This window comes from Falco punctatus (assembly GCF_963210335.1).
Source record: "Falco punctatus genome assembly, chromosome: 1".
Lineage (NCBI taxonomy): Eukaryota > Metazoa > Chordata > Aves > Falconiformes > Falconidae > Falco > Falco punctatus.
The window spans coordinates 75,377,222-75,398,292 of record NC_137580.1 but is presented as its reverse complement, the minus strand read 5'-3'; the positions used below and the strand labels follow the sequence as shown (position 1 = coordinate 75,398,292).

General features: G+C 45.5%; 1 protein-coding gene across 5 annotated transcripts in view; it reads right to left on the bottom strand.

The window, feature by feature from the left end:
- The window catches only part of GPRIN3 (GPRIN family member 3), a 58,813-nt gene that overhangs the window by 18,566 nt on the left and 19,176 nt on the right, over positions 1-21,071 (bottom strand). The window contains exons 4-8 of one of the 5 annotated variants that reach the window (XM_080397476.1): positions 19,492-19,630; positions 18,572-18,713; positions 15,488-16,666; positions 4,084-15,453; positions 2,479-2,659 (exon numbers count right to left, since the gene is read on the bottom strand). The gene's annotated coding sequence lies outside the window, so the exon portion shown is untranslated. Of the gene's footprint in view, positions 1-2,478; positions 2,660-4,083; positions 15,454-15,487; positions 16,667-17,749; positions 18,196-18,224; positions 18,551-18,571; positions 18,714-19,491; positions 19,631-21,071 lie in introns of those variants that run through there. The other 4 variants (XM_080397477.1, XM_080397479.1, XM_080397478.1 and 1 more) reach the window with 4 other exon arrangements.

Below are 21,071 nucleotides of genomic sequence, written 5' to 3'. Positions count from 1 at the left end.
TGCACAGGAGTGGAAACCAGCAACCTGCTGTCCACATCAGGCAGGTGACTCCATTTCATACAGCTCACAGCCACATTACTTCAACTTATTATTGAGTGAAAACAAGAAGTGGTGTTAGAGGGCTGTGAACAGGAGGGTGATACGGACCTTTCAAACACCACTTTCACGTTTGATGTTGAAAGCAACAGAATTGTCTATTAACCAAGTGGGAATTTCATTCCTTATCTGTCCCACTACCTTCTTCTGTCTGATAAAAGCATGGTGAAATCTAACCCCTCATTAATGCATTTCATGCAACTGAATGCATTTGAACGTTAACAGCTGACAAACAAAAGCCCTGTTTTTCAAGAAGGCAGTTTAACAATAGCCCGTAATAAATACTTTTCTCCTACACAGAAATGCCAACGTGACTTCATTATAAAGCAGGGTGTTTGTCTTTAGGGGTGAAAGCATAATGCTGGCCTAGTGCTCATGCAATTCTTGCTTTCTGTGCTAAGACTCTCAGCTGACTAGCAGCAGCCAGGATGGTGAGGTTTATGTAGACATCTCCAGCTACTGGGAGCTGGACCAGGACCAAAATCCCATTTTGTGTGGCCAGGAAAACATAACTACTGCTGAGTACGTGTGTATTGGAAAGGGTCTCTCTATGGGGCAAAGGATGTTATCTACTTCTAACATGCTTTCAGATCCTCCAAAGCAAATTTCCAGAATTTCACAATGACCTTCTCCTTAAGAACATTCCCCCAGCGCGCTGAATGCACTCACCAAGTGACTGAAGCAGCCCCAGTAGTGGTGGCAGCACTCTAGATAACTGGGACTCATTTGCTGCTGAGTAACCATATTATCAGTGTCCAGAGAAGTGTGTTGTAGCAGCACTTTTTTTTTTTAACCAATCTTACAAGTAAGGAAATTTTGTCTTGAAAGAGCTGATAGCAGGAGGAATGTCTTTTGCATAAGGTAAAACCCAACAACAACGTTTAACTCTCATGCACCGTCTGAAAAATTAAGTTCTCATATATTATTTTAATGAAGATGCTGGGCTTAGTATTAGAGAAGGGAATAGTTCTGTACATAACAGGCACCTGGCAAAGGACATATCCATTGACATATACAGGCATTATCCTAACAGGAAAGAAGTACTCCAAATGGCATGTAATTAGAGAAGGAGGATGCAGAGCCTAACCAGTCATTACTCTAACAGAAATTTGCCATAGCGTGTGATTAACCTAAGAAAGGCATGATGATGATCTCACCATGTCTGTTCTTGCCTCCTGGCTATCAGAAACACAACTATTGTGAATAAAGAGGCTGGCAGCTGAAACAGCTGTCGCCATGGCTTTTGAAAAAAAAAAAGAAAAGAAAAAAAAAACCCCACAAAAAAACCCAGTTAAAAATATCTTGCCTTCTTCCTGCCGCCACCTCAACAGTTGCTTCCTGTTCCTTCATATTCTTACTGTGCTCCGCTGCTGTCTGTCATTGACAATAAGCAGTAAAAAGAACAGAATAATCTCCTTAGTAAACCGCCTCCTGCTAAACACCTTCTCAGCAGAACACGAGGAAGCGCCGTGTGCTGGGCCACGCGCTGTCTGATGGATTTGGGCTCTGCAGGAAACCAAACGGCTGCAGGTTGGAAGCCTTCGGCGTTCAGAAGTAAAATCGGAGCGATTCAGTGGTATCTTTACAGTGCTGGTAAGGGCTCTTCTGAGGGCAATGACTCAAAGCTGTACATCCAGCTGAGGACTCTAACCTGCTCACCTCAGTCACACGAGCTTACAATGTGACTTCAGTGAAAGCTGTCATCTCAGACTCAGACTCTTTTTTCACTTAAGGCGACACGCTTCATTTTGTTGAATGTTTACCCTGGTGGAATTATCATAGAACCATTTAGGCTGGAAAAGACCTTTAAGATCATCAAGTCCAACTGGTAACCCAGGACTGCCAAGTCCATTATTATTGTTGAAGTGTACCAAACCAGAGACCAGCAACTCTCTAATTTTTTTTTTTTTTTTAACTGATGAGGTGCTGCGTGTGGGACATGGGGAAAGCAGATGGGCTAACCAAGCAGGGACAAGATGACACATCCTAAATGGCACTTTGCAAAGCCAGGAACAATGACACTTGTCACATGCTGCAGATAATCAGTGACACCACCAATCTTTACATCCAGAAATGATGGAAAAGCCTAACCGTGTACACAGCACTGCAGCCGTGTGAGGGCTTCCAGCCACTTGACCCTAACGAAGGCAAATGCTAGAGAAAAACTGTTGGTAAAATAGTACAACTATAAACCATGCCATGTCCTCCTCAGTCTCCACCCAGAGCTGACAGAAGGTATTGAAAGACACAACTGAGAAACCTCCCACACGATAGCAACTGCCACTGTGGCAGATATGATCAGGTAAAATTGAAAGAGATTGTTTTGCCTCTTGGCTTGAGAAAAAGAAGGTACTGGCATTGATACCAATCCCCAAACCTTACCTCACTAACTCTGAGTCCTGAAATTCATTATATAGTCAGAGAGCTCTTCAGGACAAAGAGAGGCTCTTAAGTCTTCTCCATCCACCGTGTGGATGTGCTTGAACAAAGAGACTGCAGTGCTTTCGCTGGATGAAGAAACCAACTCAAGTCACCAAGTCACTCACTCAACACCTCTGCCTTCCTGCAGCAAAGAAAAACACCAACAGATGTGCTGTATGACAGCTTATTTTAGGAACAAGTCGTTATTTGCAGTCTATCCCACAGGTGCCTGATGGTAATAGCTTTTCAGAATTGCCCTTGCAGGCAGCCCAGGGGTGTAAAAATCTCTCGCGCTAACAATCACAGGAACTGTCCTCCCTTCTGTTAGAATTGTCTCCTAACAATGGCTTATTCATAACACGTATTTTTATCCTTAGACTCAATGTGCTTCTATTCTTCCAGCTCTAACAAGGAGGACTAAAGTACCCAACTGCCTGCAGCTTTTCATACTATGTTTTAAATGGGGATTTTCACAGGCTTAAGAATAGTTACATTCTCTGCTTCTGAATTATTAAAACCAACAGTGTTCATAAGACAAATCCTTATTTAGTATCCGAGACTTGGGAAGCCCCATCTATGTCAGAACCAAACTAAAACCAGAAATAGTTTCTCAAGACAGCAAACATTTAAGAGAGGGTAATGCAAAATCTGGACTTCAATAAAGCATGCTGGAAACTGAGACCCAGCTTAACTTATTTTGTAAGCTCTTTCAAAGCTAATAATAACAACATTGGGAGTCAGTTACTGGAGTTGTCATAAGCTAAAGCTTTGCCTGTTGTGCTTATGGCACAGCTGTATCCACACCCTGGACCTCTCCCTTACCCATACACACAGACCTCTGCCAGGCCATGACGGCTCACACCAGCTAATGTGACACCCCACTCCTGTCGAGGACTAGGATCTTCCAGAACTAGAGTTCAAGGTTTACACTGAGCCTGATGCTGGACATTCTTCTTCTTCTCACTTCTTCTGCATTTAAGCCAGGCACATTCACATTTCCAGTTATCAGACAACTGAAGCAACACACGCTGTGATGGAGGCACTGGTAAAAGACACTTAACTTTGACTTGAATCACTGTCCGTCGGGATGATTGCCAAATTTGTAAATGAGTATAATTAGCATTAATTAAAATGACAGCTCAAACAAGATCTATCACATCTGGGTTTAACAAAGTCGCAGGTTTACTGACTGCCTTGACCACCTGGCCGAGCCCAAACCAGACAGCCCCATGGGCGGTGTGACTGGCACTCACTGTAGCAGCTATCCCTCCAGCTCACCTTCATGTATGGTAAAGCTACAAGCTCCTCAAGCTACACACAGCTGCTTCACAAAAGCAAAACGTGCCCAAGCATTAAGGAAAAAAAATAAATTTATATATATAAAAAGATGTGGCAGCCCCAAGCAATTACTGCGTTTATCACCTAACGCCCAGCTCCTCACATCAGGCTGCATTGCCTTTTACTCCCCTGTGGAACAGTTCTCCTTCCTTGAGGAAGCTGCCCTTCCTCAAACTGCCAGCATATTTAACCTGCGAATCTTGGAAGTGACCTGAGGTCAGGTGGTACCTCGCTAGAGCAGAGCTGTGAGTGAGCTGGGCTGTGTGATAGCTTTGTCCTTGTTTCTAAGTCCGCTGGAGTGAAAGCTGGCAGGGCATCAAAAAGGATCATTCACAGCTTAGGGCTTAATTACCGGACTTGCATGGAACGTAGATGTCTCACACGCAGAGGCATACTCAGATTGACAAAACACACGACAACCTTAGAGGCAATAAGAATATCCAGACAAGACGGTTTATTTCTACACGTGACCTTCTTGAAGATAAGCACTAGATACTTCAACCAGTCATCTGACAGCTGTGGATGCACGGTAGGCTTCCTACCAGAGTTCATTTTTATTGACATCCTAATCACGAATACAATTTGTATTACCACAAACAATGTGAATGTATTTGCAGACAGACATATACGCATAAAATTAAATACATGCTAACATAGAGGTAGTCATCTAGCCTAATCTGGGTGATTAAAGCTAGGTGCTGAAATCAAAGAAGTCTGATTCGCAATAGAAATACCAGTAAAGCCAGAGGGAGTAAAAAATTGCTCAACATTTTTGAAAATACCATTTCTTTTGTCCTTGTTCTTATCCAAGAAATGCCAGAAGACCCTAACGTACTCTACCATTTTGCTGGATGCTACATGTGAGCACAGAGATACTAAACAGTCACAGCTTAAGCAGCCAAGATAAAAAGCAGAGGTAGGAACCGGTACTTTTTCTGCCTCTTCTTTAGAAGCTAACACAGCTGAAGATCACAGAGAAAACTATGCAACAGTCAGTATCTAATGCCAGCAATTTAACTGCAGAACACCCTTCTCCTACATCTCATCATCGACTAGCAGAAGCTCTTTGCAATCAGGAGCATAAGAATCTGGCTTTAGAGATCCACCTCTGAAGCATTAACAAAAACTATTCAAAGGACTGTCTCCCCTTGATGGATTACTGCCACACAGCAAGTCCTGCATCTATAAAGAGGTGAAGCAGACTGGTACCTCTGTTAAAGCACAAGCTAGAAAACCAAACAAGTGAGCAGAATACGCTGTTGTCAGAATTTGTGAAGGAAAAAAAACCCAAACCCCAAAAGCACCACCTTAAATTTAGCTGAACAAGCAAAGAATGCTACTGACCTAGGAAGGCCATCTAACCCAGAAAAGAACTTGCAACCACTGCATATCTGTAAGTGTTCATACAAGGAGGTAAGCACTTTCAGAAAAGGCTCTGTTCATGCTCCTGCTCTTCAGAAAGCTCAGGCAGGGCACGGGATCAGATGGAGTATGAACATTTGACAACCGAGAGGAGGACATGCGGTGTGAACAGGGCAGCAGGCATTGAGATACCGAGTAAGCGACTTGACTCGATTATCTTTTTTCTTCTTGCAGGTGAGCTGCTGCTTTGCAGAGAGCCAGGCTAGCAATTCGTTCTGAATGACCCCTCCTATAAACCTGTAGCTTGTGTGCTTGAGCATCGGGACTCAGCAGACCAAGAACAAATGGAAGTAGTATGTGGACAGGGAGGCAGATTGGGTTAGAAGATCAAGTTAAGCCCAGGCTATAGAGCTAGGAAACTAATGGCAATTTATCAAGTATTCCTTGTACAACCATATTATCAAAAACTCAGGCCCCACCCCAAAAAACTTGGCTGTTTCTACAGTGAGGAGCCTGCACCTTCCCCTCCATCCCTGCTCAGCTGCTGGTCAGCACTGTCCACGTAATGACTGGAACTTGGTGCTCTCTGCCTCAGCTCCGTTTGCTCTGCTCCCTCATCTATTTATTAACAACTTTAAATCACAGGTGTGGGCAGCCACAGGAAAATGGCCGGGCTTGTTTGACTCCACGTCAACAGGAGAAAACCACTTTTGCAAATGCAGCCTGCCACAGGAGGTGGGTCACGAGAGAAAGATGTTTGGCTAGCACTGCAGGTGGGCTGAAAAAATCCGCCAGCACCACCTCAAAACTCTCACCCTTTTCCTTTCTCAGGAGGACAGATTATTTTCCTCTCGTGTGTAGGGGCTTTGCTCTATATTTTAAAGGAAAAAAAGACACAATGTCTAGAAATTCCTTAGCCCCCTGCTCTTCTCTCTGGGTAGCAACTAGATTTGAATTGCTCAGCTGTTGAATGTCGAAGTTAGTTCAGTCCTACGTTTCTCCCACAAAATAAGAGAAGCAGACTAAATGCCGATCCCAGGAACACCAGCCTTTCTCCCCGAGGACTCAACAATTTTATTCCATTTATGAGGCTGACCTATCCCTACAACTGCTGAGTGAATTTTGGCCAGGTAAGAAGGCAGGAGGCGGTAAGAGATGAAGGGCAGAGCAGCTTTTTCAGGAAGAAGATGGAGAAGGTAGGTTGGTCGGTCCATGTGATACAGAAATTTGTTGGCCCTCTGCCTCCTGGACCTAGGCTTCAATGCTCTTCCAGCACTGACTCCCCATCTGTCTCTTACTGTGCTCCTTGCCAGACCATTCACAGCTTCATATAATTCAGGGCCAGGAAACTGCTCATAAGAAATGGACGTTTTTAAATCATGTTTTGCACCTTGGTATAGCATCATTTTGAAAGACAATTTTAACACTGCTTAAATACTTGTGATGCTGACCATGTTCGTACCTCTTGCTACCTCACATGGAATGCTCAGCTTGAACATCGTAAGCGCTGCTCTGTCTTTCCAAGACTCTGATGGGTATTTTTTCCCTTATTGCCTGATATTTTTTTTTTAATTGGTTAAGTCTCTTTCAGTGGGTTGACTAACAGCAAACACTATTCAAAAAGCTGCTCTCTGACTACACAGAAAGTATTTTTCTGTATATAGGGACATAAGAAGCAAAAAAAGGAGAGCAAATAAGACTTAACTAAAAAACCTGCCTATGTGCTGATGGGGAAAGCCCATTTTCCCCAAGATTGCCCTCTTTTCAGTCACAAACAGGAAACCCTCTCTCAAGAAAGGCAGCATTAGTCATTAAGTATATATGACTGATTAACCATTTCAACCGTCAGCAGTGAATAATTTCAAATCAAGATTAGGTGATTACAGGAGATTTAACTCTGTTAAATTCTGGTCATGGAGCTCAGCTCAGGAGCCCATGGATGAAATTCCACATGCCACACACAGTCAGCCTTCAAGAGGGGGAAGGAGAGATGGAAGTTCATTCAAGGGGTAATATATATTTTCATGCACATTTCTTCTTCAAAAAGCTCTCCAAAACCAAGCTAAAGGGTCCACCCCAAAACACATTTAACTGTGTCTTTAACTCCACTGTGCAAAAGCTTAGCAGGAGCCACCATAGGATCTGCTAGAAAACAGGTACTTCTACAGTCCTGTTTCCATTCAAGATGTGACAAGAAGAATCCCCAAAAGATTCAAAGAAGCATCAGGAAGACTGCACAAAAGCGATCAGAAAACTCCTTTCTGCAACCAGACGCAGAACCCAGAAGGTCATGACAAGACTTGTTCAGTGTCTTTTTCTCTGTTGTTCTTAAATTCAGTGATAGGAAGCCACTGCAACAAACGATTGCAGAGAACTCTGAGCTTGAAACCTTCTGCACGATGCATTGCATCCACGCAAAACACACTGGAGACATTCCGGCAGAAGCCCTGGAACGATCAAACTTTTAACTCTTGGGAGTTTATTATATAATCATAATATATAATTATTCATCATAATTATCTGCTGTTTAGGGTGGCAACATTCCTCTGTAGAAGCCAGGAGTGTTTCAGGAGCATCACCGAAGACTGGTAGAGGACAAGGATTTCAAAGGGCATGCTACTGGCTGGGTGAAGTACCATGGCTAAATGTCCTGTCCATTCATCTCTACCTCGTCTGCCCTAAATTCATTCTGAGTCAGCTGCCTACGATAGAATGACTGAAAGGATGATGCTGTTTGGCTTCATGTCAGAACAGCAACTATGATGTTTGGAATAATTTCATATAAATTTACTAACTCTAGTTAGATACATCTGGTAAAAGGCCAAATTTATACCTCATATAAATTACAGCAGCTCCATTAATGGGGTTTGCATCAAAGGAATTGCAGCCTTTAACTGCAGGGTCAAATTTCAACCATCTAATTAAGTTTTTTTCTGAGTAGCACATTAGCTACTGACTCTGATGTGATTTTACAATAACAGGTGTGACTTTGATCGTCAACTAGTCGAACTCATGTGATGTTAAAGACTAATTTGATTGCTGGAGTTGGATTATAAAGCACATTGAAAAAGAAGGAAGGTTTCAACAGACAAAACATGAGACAAACTGAGGCTGAGTAACTGGGATTCATTAGTCACTAGAAGGCAGGCTCTGCTACTGGAGAAGCAACAACACATGGGTTGCCTTGGAGCATCCATACAGACGGAACTGATGAGTAACAGCAAGTAACACTTGTTACACAGCTCACTACTTGGGATCATAGTATTAGAAGCTTGCTTTCTTAGTAAATACTTAACAAAACTATTATTAGCTTTGTCCTCCTTTTACTTTATTTTCTTCTCCCAAGGCTTTTTGAGGAGTGGCTCAAGCAGACATTGTGTGGGCTCTATCACCTGCGTGTTTGGGTTGGCCACTGATAGGAACATCTGCTCACATTCCAGCAGGCACATTGATTTGGATATAGCAGACACATACTAATAGCCTGCATGCAGGAACCTAGCTGACAAAACTCCCTGTGCTGTATTATTAATAAATTCAGTCCACCCATCTTCTTGTTAGGGAGCAAGTGTGAGTGTGCTTATTGTCCATCCCTTTGGCAAGCCTCCTGCCACCTTCCTGCCTCCCCCCAGCATGGAAAAATAATTCTAAAATAGGTCATTTTATATTAAAATACATTTTCCAAGCAATATTCCCCTGGGGCTCTTCATATGAAGAGCATCTTTTGAACTGGATAAATACTGTTCTGCTATTTCCCAATACCAAATGCACGTGTTTCTATGATAACGGCCGAGCATGGTCCAGCTGGAAGCAACTGTCAAAGTAAGCCACTTAATACAAGAGTATTTCTGAGGGAAGGCTCCCAGGACTTACGATAGGATATTACCTGCTTTTATTGCACTGTGGGTGGTGTAAGGTGGTCCCATAACCTGAAGTTTGAATTGTTCCTTTTAAGTTGTGGTGTACGCTGAACCCAGCCAAAATGTAAAGACCCCTCTCCTCAAGAAAGGGCAGCCCATCTCTCTGTTAACAGTTTCTATGCCTGCTACACACAGAGGAAACCAACCGCTTGTCCCTTCCATTTCTTACGCATCAAGCTAATTCAGACTTAAGCAATCAATAAAGGCTGGATTAATTCCTAAGTGTCAAAAGCACATGCAGCTGAATTGGTGAAGTTAATCCTTCTGTAATACCCATTTGTTAAAACCTTCCTCTGCATCTCCTGATGGAGCTTGCTTGACTTCTCAGGAAATGAACAGCTTTTACTCCTCAAGTCATAGTTTCAGTGCATCCTCATGCATTTCTCACACCGTTAGCACATGGCCAAAACTACAGGCTGAATTTGGCCCCATGAGCCCTATGTTCTCCGGCATGAGCTAAACAACACAAATTCTGCACAGTCCTGACGTGAAGTGACCACGTGCAGGTATGGCTCTTCGAAGTCTATTCAGCCCTTGGCTGAGGCAGGTGACAGCACATTTGCTATTAGTAGTGTTCACTCCTATGGCATGAACAGGTTTATTTGAAGGACCAGAGAGCAGGCAGGGCCAAAAAGCCTAGTCCTTTACTGTGCCACACCACAGCCTGGGGTGACCCTTTGAAATATCACCTACCTTTTCTGTGAAAACGCCTTTGGTGCCACAACTAAGAATTGTCAAATGTTGCTACAGCTGCATTTGTACCTGGGATACTTGTCCCTGCAGACTGGATGGAAACTGGTGCATTACCTTTGGGTACTGAAACAGGGGATCTTGTAAGGCTACTGCTTAGCCCGAGCAGAAATCTGGGTTCTCAAACTTATGCAGACCTTCATAACCTGTTTACTGGCTTTTAACAAATACTCCCTAATTATTAACCTCAAGGGGAAGATTAACATTTTCTTTTCATAAATATGGAGATGCCATGGTGTGCTGCAGCATTATAGAAGAAGTTCAGCACTTGTGAAATACCAGCCTTTCAGGGTGGAATAATTCTGTCATTTTGTTTCCATACAGCTCTTCTCAGAGCATCATCTTTCTGACAAACATTTTATCACATTACTTTACCCCTTCCTACACCCCCCAGCATGCTTATTGTATTTTATCATTTTCCTAATGACTCATCTCTAAAGCAAAGTCTGTCAACTGTGTGAAGTTTTTAGTGAAACTGATGCTTCAGAGGAACAGGAGTGATATTAGTGACAGCGACCCTTTAGTTCATTAAATGTTAAGGGCTGATTATCCTTCCACATTTTCTAGCCTAAGGGCTAACTAACTCCCCAGCAGCCAAACTATGTCTAGGAGAGCTGAGACAGGATGATTTATAGGACTTTTACACCTCTCTGCTTCCTGAAGTTGGGACCTGGTGGTATTCAGTTCGTTCCTCAGTGCCCAAAGGACATTCTAAAAGCTGCTCTGAATAGTAGCTCCACCAGCCTAAGAAAATGGGGACTTGCTAAAATGCAACAGTGCCCTGTCCACATCATCTTCTTTGCTAGAAGATTTTCTGCCTAGTTTGTTAGACTGACTTTCGAGGTACACTCTGCTGTTCGACCCTAGTTTTGGAAATACTCCGCAGTCCAAGATCTGGAGCCCTGTGGAAGGGAGGGCCTGTTCCCTCAGCACTCGGCAGCCACACTGCCTTTTGGACTAAGATCCCACTGGCAACACACTGGAGGTAAAGCACCAATTCTTGGACTTCAAAGAGTTCTACAGTTTCCTTACTAAGGCAAAACAACTGCCCTAGAGTAGAAAAATCACTTCCAGTCAGTCTGTCTTTAGGTTAAGGGACTCTGCTCACCCCCAAGCTGACAGATGCCACGTTTCTCTCATACAAACCATGCTCAAGCTCTACCCTCCACCAACAGGAACACTCATCTCTTCCCAAAACCACGTAAAATCAGATTAGTAACCAGTCTACTGTTCTCTTCCTTTCCTGTTCCACCCAGGAAAAAATCCATCCGTCTGAAACTTATGCCCAACCACATTTTTTTTTTGCACACACATGTCAAATTAATTTACTCCTGTTCATGCAAATTTAAAGTAACATCAGATTCCTTTGTTATCCTGTGTTGGATATTCCCACTGTTTCCATGATAACACCTTGATTGATTTTCTCACTTTTCTAGTGTTTTTTTTCCATGGAGCGCCAAGTCTAGCCTTGCATGTAAAAAGGGGGCTTGGAGCCACTGGAAAATTTCTGAATTAAATCTTCACTGTCATCATTTGAGAGAAGCCATTGCTTTTTATAGTATCCTTTTAAGAGCAGTCATAATGTAGCATAGTATTTGTGTCCTCTATTTGAATTTGTTGTCTTTTTGCATGAAGAGCAGTAAAAATAATTGCACAGCACCTTGTTTCATTTTGCCTTTTTTTTTTTATTGAGTTCCCTTTTGAAAACTGAGCCATTTGTTTGTTTGCACATTAGCATCACTGGGAAAGAGATTTTCACCACTAGAATGCAATCTGTGATCCTGATCGCAGTAACCAATATTTGCTCAACTTTCTCCAAAAGAAGAGGAAAACCACCTATGCATATAGAAAGCCATCCTGTTCTTCAGGACAACACACCAACTGGTGATAATGGTATGATAATTGTGAAGAGCTGACACTATTAATTACCATCACCAGCAGACTATCAAGAAACAGGTGCCAGAAAATTCAAGCAAACACTGATTACTTTCCAAGAGTTTTAGGAACACCTGGTCCATTTAGCAGGGGGAAAAAAAAATGGTCAGAAAAAAGGGCAAATAATATGATCTGCCTTTCCAAAGCTGAATGTTTGGTCACTACTTTCTGCCTACGATTGGTATGTTGTTTTTTCAGACAATAAGAATACATTACCTCTGACTGCAGGCTCTTTTCAAGCATCCTTTCCTACACTTGTTACTGCTGTCCTAATCTATGCTTCAGCTGAACAAATACATAGTTGTAGCTACCTGAACTACTGAGGTAGCTTCGTTAACTCTTGCTAGGCTAGCTAGTAGCTACCAGCCCTTCACGGTACACTGCTCTTCCCCCCATTTGTAGGTGCATGTGCATTAACATATAGGCACACAAATGAGAGTGCATACATTATTCTTATGTAGCTACAATCAATCTGTAGACAGTATGAATGATATTAAGTTCAGCAATGCTTCTGCTTCCTGGATCAGAAGTTCACCAGACCACAATGAAGATTGCTGTCTAGCCATGTGCTTCATTGAGTTTCCTCCCTTAGTAGTGACTGTGAGTGTTACCTGAGAGAGAGAAGAAATATCTCAGTTCAGAATACACTCTTCTTATGATCCTGTTCTAAAAAAAAAAAATCCTTGTCTACTGCCTCAGCAGAATATTTTCATTTCCAAGACTAGACAACAGTGATAAAACCCAGCTCGGAAAATGAATTGTTATCATTTGCCAAGTGATAAAAGTTTAAAGTCTCAGCTCAGAGCTGGTCTCCACTATGTTAGCTACAGCTATTAATAATATGTAGAAATGCTAACAGTACAGATAACAATAGTTTAACAAAGCACTGGGGTGTCTGTGCCCCCTCGATTAAATCCTCCTTGTCCTTCTAAGTGAACTGCTTTTAAAGGGAGGAAAGCAGACAAGGAAGTGAGCAAACTCGCCTGTTATTACCACATTTTACTAATGTATAATAAATATAGTAAGATGAATGTCAAAAGTAATGGGTGTTGCTAACAATTGCAACCACAGCTGTAATGGATGCAGACTCTTGCTCCTGGATCATTTAAAAATAAATAAATGACAGGATCTCCCTGGATGTCTGGTTGACACCAGCTGTGGTACTAAGTTTTCTAACACAGGATCACAGAGTTACAGATCAGGGGGGCGGGGGAAAGCAAGAATTCACTCTGTCCTCTGTGGACATGTCTGTAGCACCCTGACCGAAATTTTTACAGCAATTTATTATAATATTTGTGATTGTTGGCATTCTTCCCTCCACTTAATTTTATTTTCCCCAAGTATGCGTGTCTACTGCTGACCAAGGACAAATTGAGGCAAAATGCTATTATGCTGGTTCTTAGTCATTACTCCCTTGGTCTCCACCTTTCCCTTTGTCTCTCTCCCCCACACCCTGCATGGAGTTGCAAGTGTTGGCAGTGTGCATTTTCACTATTTACTCAGCAGCGTGCTGACACCTCTGCCCTTCCAGACCTGCTGCCACTTTACAAACGTGAACTCTCAGCCATAGACTCCAAGAAACAAATCACTCAACTTTAATAAGTAACTGATAATCTGTGATTAATTTAACTACTACAAGTGTTTGTTTCTATAGAACTGTTACTGAGTTCAAAGTCCATGTATAAAATAAAACAGATTATACACAGCCCTCTTCTATTTTTACTATTTGCAGAAGTAAACTGTGCTCAGACATGCTCTCAAAGGCTTTTCCTACTGGAACATAATTAAATTTCATTCAGAACATACCCAGATCTTGTTTTCCCCCAGCAGATATTAACAATCTTTGTTTTACTCTGACTCTCAAGAACATTATGTTTACCTAAATGATCCAATGTAAAAGACCAACCACTGGATCGGGTTAGACCTCTTGTCACTTAGTACTGAGGCTTACAATTAGGGCACCCAATTTGTATCCAAGGTTAATACAGAAACAATCCTGGGCTACTTTTGTTACATTTCTACTTTTCCATAATAATGTCAAAGTACTGCCAGTAACAACACAACCAATTTTAAAGAATTTAGCACAAATAGAAGCAGTTCATAACCCTGTAGGGCAGGTATGAAAGTTTTATCAGCTATGAAGTCATTACATGCCATTAGACAATATCAGCTTTTAACACAGAATTGCTCTTAAATCCACAAAAGCAATAGATTCAGCCTATGCCCTACCTTTGCCTTTAATGTGTGAGTTATATAGAAATGATGTGCTGCTAGAAGCACAGTCATCCAACTTACAAAATTTTGCTTTGTTTGTAGCTGTAAGACTGTGAGCAGCTTGCTTTTACTCCTACATCAGTGACGATTTCACAGACAGTTCTTAATATAACCAGCTTCTCCTTAGCTTTGGCTGCATGTGGCAGAGAGGGTTTATGTTGTTAAAAATAAAGGTGGCAGTAACAGTTGTAGGACCCAAATCTGACAAATTTTACTACTGCAAACATATTTTGCTAACAATATCTGCCTAACTCTAACCTAGCACTTGCTGGACCGTCTTCAGCTGACGCTGTAAGTTTGAGACTTATAAAACCACTGCCTTCTGTCTGTCCTGGCCTTGTAAGATTAATTAAAAGCCATCGTTCTTAATGCCGGGCTGACCCTGGTTGGGCATCAAGATCCAAAAATATGTAAGTTTTGGGACCAGTCACCCTATGAAAACGTATGCATACTCTTCTGATTGTAAAAGGAGTTGAAGAGAAGATGCAACCCTAAGAAGGGAAAACATGTGTTGAAAAGACTCAGGAGACATCAGCCCAGTTTGGAGCAGGGAAACTGAGTCTCAATGGATGGGGAACAGTATCTCCCGGATAATAAACTTTCAAAATTTCAGGGAGGAGGGGAGGGGGAATATGCAATTATATAAACAATTCCTAAGATGCTGACACCAGCCTGTAAAAAAATTCACCAGAATTCTTGAGCTCATAGGGTTATTCTAGTCAATCAGATGTGATATCAGCAATGATTTTTAGACCTTTTAAGGGTTGTTTATACTTAGTGCAATCTTTTGTATAGACATATTCCCAGGGACTTGAAAAGAAAAACAAAAAAATATTGTGCAATTTCAAGAAAGCTCTTTGTCCTAACACTTGTCATTACACAATCAGAATGGACTTTTTCTTAATTTTAACACTTTGAAGACAATTAGGTAATTTGAAAGGCTGAAACCTGCTATCTTCATTCACGCAAACAAACCTTACTCACAAGGATCATGACCTCACTTCATGGGATGGTCTGCATGTACAGGTGAGGTCTTTAATTTTTGGACCTTTCTTACATCACCCTCCCTGAGTGTGCATTAAGCTTGTAGACAGGGCATGTCAAGCGTCGTTACAAAAAACACAGTGTTCCTCCCCCCCAAAAGAACCCAACAAAAAAACCCAAATAAAAACACCCCAAAACAAAACACAAAAGGAAAATAATAAAATCAAGAAAAGAGCCTTCTTCAAAGAACTTTATTATTTTGTACCGTCTCCGACAGCAGGTGCCTTCAGACTACTCAATCTCATCCTTTCAGCCCCTTTCAAGCTGCTACATGCTATTGGAAAACTGGACATTATCTTGTCAAAGCCACCTACTTCTCAAACTTAAACTCAAACTTAAACTTCTCAAACAAAGCCCATATTCTCAAACTTTGTTCTTTCTAAAGACAGCTATAAAGCCAGGCTCAAACACACTCCAGATTAAGTAAAACTCACAAAATTCCATTTGCAATATAACGACAACATATGTATCAGCCTAGACATCACACCCAGCAGTAGGATTTACAGTTCTGTAAGACAGAAAGCAAACCTTTCTCCCTCGCCAACACTCGAGGCACAGCTGAACGAAAGCAGTTACAAAACCTTTTCACTGTAATGGGCACTTTCAGTTTGCAGTTTGTGTAACTCAGCATAACTTCTCCCCCAGTAAACATCAAATAACTTTAAGGTCATCTGCAGCCCATGCTACCACGACAGACAGGCAGTTTTAGCGTGGAGGTCCCAGGAAAAAGCTCAGCTTACTTCTAGGGGGAGAAACACCAGAGCTCTACCACCATTCCCAGCTGAAGATTCCCTCGAAGTAAAGCGATAGGAGGAGAGAAAAATCCATTTAACATAGGCAGATCCAAAGCCGTGCGTATAGGAAGATTTAATTTAAATGCCCCCTACAGGACAGGCAACTGGCTTCTGAGGAAACCCTGGCTCGCCAAGAACTGCAGGGATCACTGCATGCAACTAACAGGAGAGAAGTTCCCACCGTGTAGTCGTGGGAAAGAGGAGTTTGTACCGTTGGGTGAATAGACAGGGGAATACTGAGCACGAGGTTATTATCTCCACACGTGACATTAATGAGAGTCTTCCTGGAATCTACTGTGCAGTGCTGGTGGCCAGCAAGGCCAGCGGCGGGGGCCAGTGGCCAGCCAGGCCAGCGGCGGGGGGCTTGGAGAAGAGCAGCCAAGCCCCTTCTCCTGGGGAGCATCTGCATTCTAGGGAGAGACCCAAGGAACCCGGTCTATTTATCTCATCAGAGACAACCTTAAGTGGCTATTTAATTACTGCCCTTAAATACTTGAGCACGGAGAGATGATCTGAGACTAGATAGCTATTTAATCTGACAGACAAAAGACATTACAAGATCCAGTTGCTAGAAGATGAAGTCAGAAGAGTTCAAAGTGGGGAAAAAAGATGCCAACAACGTTTAACAATGAGATTAACAATCAGAGCCAATTATCCAGGAATGTAGTCAATCCCCCGTTGGTGGAAGTCATTAAATCAAGACTGAAGAGGCCGGTGGGCTGGCCCTGGGGCTCCCTGCGGAACAGAATAGCCTGTGCTTTACATTACAGAAGAGACTATGGGATCATGGTAATTCCTTGTGACTCTAACAAACTGGCCAGCAGCATCGTTACCTTCTCCCGAGAAAAAGAGACGGATAAAGGGGAAAAGTATTAACACAGCCAAGGCTTGCGTGAGGCACAAGAAGCGGGCTGAGGGCGGACAACACAAGCCACAAGCCGGGAGCGGGCAAGACCACCCGCAGCGCCGCCACCACCCCGGCAGGAGGAGGGGGCCCGCCCGGGACCCCAGCCCCGGCGGCTGCAGCCGGCAGCGCAGCTCCCACACGGGCGGTCACGGCCGGCCGAGCCGCCACATCCCGGCGCGGCGCCCCCAGGCCGGGCTCCGGCAGCCCCGGGGAGAGCCCTGCGGCGGCACATCGCTACACCCGCGCGCCTCTCGCCGTGCGGCTTCACCCCGCCGAGGCGGCCGGAGCGGGCGGACCCCGGGGGACGCCCCTTGGCCGCGAACCCCAGCCGGGGCGGCACAAGGCGGGGGGCCGGGGCAGCCCCCCGCGGCGGCGGCCTCCGGGACACCTTCCGCGCTGCGACACCGCGGCCGCCGACACGTTGCCGTGGTGACCGCGCCGCTGCCGTGGCGGCCGCGCCGCGCATCCCCCCGGCCCGGCCCGCCGCAGTCCCCCGGCCCGGCGCGGTGGCGGTGGGGCACCTGGTTTTCATTTTTTAAGTTTTCCGCGCTCCCGGACACGCAGGAGCCGAAACCGCTTCCAAGCGCCGGGAAAAATCAGCAGCGGGTCAGCGAGGCCCCTCGGACCTGGCCCGGCCCGGCCGCCCCCCGCCCCCGGGGTCTCCGCTCGGCGGGGCGGCCGCAGCCCCCGCCCGCCGCGGGGGGGTCACCGCCCCCCGGGCCGCGCTACCGGGCACGGCTCGACTCGCCCGGCACCCCCGCGCCGGGCCAGGCCGGCACAGCGAGGCAGCCCCCGCCCCGCCACCCCGCCGGCACCTGTCCCCGCACCGACACCGCTTCTCGCCGGCGCCGAAAAAACTTGCCGGGGGAGCATGTGCGGAGGTGCTCGGCCCCCCCCCCCGCGCCCCTTACCTCCGCGGCGGAGCCCGGGGAGCCGCTGGCACGCCGCCGCCGCGGGCAGGGATGACCTTGCGGAGAAATTCATCATCCGGGCAGGAAAACAAGCCCTTCCTCGGGCCGTGCAGCGCGGTAGGAGGGCGGGCGGAGGGAGGAGGGCTCCGCGGGGGCGGACCGCCCCGCCGCGGGGGCAGGAGGGACGCGATTCGTGCCGGCTGCGGAGGGGCCGCGGGGGGCTGGGGCAGCCCGGCCCCGGCCAGCCCCCGCCGCCGCCCGGGGAGCCGTGGGAGCGGGCGCCTCCCGGCCTCTCGCCGCTGCGGCTGGCGGCGGCTTGGGGAGGCGGCTGCGGCGCCGGGCCGGGGCCGGGCTCCCCCCCGCGGCCTCAGGGAGCGCGGGGCAGCCCCCGGGGGCGCACCTCGCCCACCCCCCCCGCCCAGCCCCCGCACCCCGCCTCAGGCCCTCCCAGGTGCGGCGGCCGCGGGGCACGTACCTTCTTCTCGGGAGGCACCGCCGGCTGCCACCAGCCCCGCCAGGGCCTCGCCCGGCTTTTGTAGCCCGGGCGCTGGGGGCTCCTGCCCTCCGTCAGGCGCTGGGGGCCCGCGGGCCCCTCGGCAGCCCCCCGGCAGCGCTCGGCACCCCCAGAGCCCCGACGGTGCAACGGGGCTGGCGCCGCATCGCCTCCGCCGCCAGCCGGCGCTTCCCAGCTCCCCAGCCAACCCTACAGGCTGAGCTGCTCCGCGGCGGAAGGGCTGGACCCGCACCCCCCGAACCCGCCGGCTCCATCCACCTTGGCCAGCCGAGGCGGAGCGCCTGCACCCGGACAGGCACCGCGCCCACCGGCCGCTTGCGGGGTTGGGCAGATTTCCATGGGGAATTGCGGTGTATGCGAATGCCGATCGGCTCTTGTCACGCTGTCAGTTTGGGTGGTTGTGTTTGATAGGCAAACCTGACTTTCTGTACGAAGCGCTGCCCTGTTTGCCTGCAAAAAAAAAATATGGATCCAAGCACAAATATTAGCAGTAAAAGGCATTTTGGGTTAGGACTCGGTTGTCTGGAAGCCTTTGAACTAATTTCAGTTTATTCCCACCCGTGTGGAATTTTCTCTCTCTCTGCTGCAATCGCAGAAAATGGTTCTGCAGTGCCCAGAGGTTCAAGTCAAGTACAGGTTTTCAACCGGGAAGATTTTAACTCTTCTACCTTCCTTTAGGGATAAATAGCATCAGGATTTCCAAAACTATAGGACAAGCTGTGAGAACTCTGCTGGAATATGAAAAAGATTGAGGGGGAAAAAGAACAGTTGACTAAAGGACCTAAGAAAAATATATTTTTTTTTTAATCACTAATCATCGTAAATATCAGTGAATCCTATTCCCTTGATCCATATGAGTGTACCCATATTTTTTCACTGCTCTGCAAAACACCTTCAGGCTTAGTTATTGATCCTAAATATCTTTGACTCATGGGTTAAGCGATCATGAAAAATGTCTTACATTTCCTACTGTGTCATCTGTAATTTCTTCCCCAACACTGGCCACTAAGATCAGCACATATTTATGTAACAGCAATTCCTGAATGTGGCTTTCAGACAGTTACTTAACCATGGAAAATGTAAGAGATGTTTTCAATATTCACCAACAATAAATACTTTTTTACATGTACCAGAACCAAAACGGCAGTAATCTTAAGAGCCTGAACATCCCAAGCAGGAGGGAACCTCACTGGAGGGTGGGGAGTGGGGAAAGAGTGTCAAACCTTACCAGGAAAAGGAAAACATTTACAGCACTAGTGCAGGCAGGGGTTCCTGGCAGCTCTTCTTTACTTCATTCTCTTCCACGATCTTGCTGCGTTGTTGGTGCTCTGGAGGGCTGTATAGCCTGGCCCTCATCCTGCTCGTGTCTGAATCAGGAATACAGGTTGGCAAAGTCAGTATTCAACTCCTCTTCATTATTCTGCTAAATGACCTACTTTTAAAGAAACATTGCCAAACTTCCTAGAATTAATCCTGCTTCCATTAACATTACTACACTGAAACTTCCCTTTTTTCGATAAAGAAGAAGAAAGGCTGGATGATGCAATTTCCTTTTGTCAGCTATTGTACTTTTACGATGAGGTAGCCATAGGCACTTGCAGATCTTGCCGCTGCAAGGACTTCACGGGACTTCAGGGACTGCTCAGTGAGGGACAGCCACAATTAGTGTAGTTTTCCTAAACTTTTCTAAACATAGAGTTCCTTATCTGGATTCTTGAAAGACACCCTTTCTGATAATAATACCCCCCTTAGCCTGAGATACTAGAATTGCAGTCTTGTTAACCAGTTAGTTCTGCAAGCTAGCCAAGCTTCTTGATTCCTTTAATGTAGCTTTAACACCCCACTGCCATCTTTTCCTTTCTGTGTCTTTCTCCTCCTGTCCAAGTTAACACTATTCCCTTCGACAGCCCTCATACCTGCGCAGGAAGAAATAACCTGCAGCAGAAAGGTAAGAATCAGGCTTGTCTCTAGGCAGCCCTTATTTGGCTCTGAAATCATTTGCAAAGCAAAGGATTTCAACTGTTTTAGTATCCATAGCTATTACTTTCCTCTTCTTTGGAAAACAACTTTGAGATTAATTGAAATGGAAATATGGTAGGATTTTCAAAGGTATGTAAGAGCGATGGTTGGCTGTCCAGCCTTGAAAGTCACAGCAATTAAGAGTCATATACATTCAGCTGGAAAGACTGGGAAGCATTTCTATGGGCTATTGTGCCTTTCCTATTTTAGGGTTGTAAAGCACCTTCAGAGCATGCGGAGGACTCAGGCCCAGCATCTGCAGGAAGGGAGCAACTGTAATTCTGAAGCAAAAAAGAGAGGGGTTGGGAGCTTTGTTTGCTCCAAGCCCCTCCATGCCCATGCACTTCACAACTGGTGCCCAAATGTTTTCCTGCCAAGTTCAGATAAACATTTCCTTCTGTCTGTACAGAATTACTGAGAACCTGCATGCTGCTCCCAGCAGCCATAGCTGAGCACTGGAGCTACTTTTCTGGTGGACAAGGAAATCCAAGAGGAACAAAGACAGTAATGTGACTGAAATACATCTCAACTAATAATCTTTTCCCCATGCCCAGTAGGCCATGGATGCCTTTGTTTCCAAATGCAATGATGACCTAGGAGAAGAGGCTGAGAAGAGGCATCAAAGAGACTCAGATCATTACAGAAATTGGTTAAGGTGATGAAGTGTACACATGCACTCTGGGCATGGTCACTTTATTTATGAACTCTTCTCATGTACCTGTTTTTTCTCCTATGTCCTTTTCCCTGAACCACAGCCTACCATAGAATGGCTTCATTTGATACCTCACG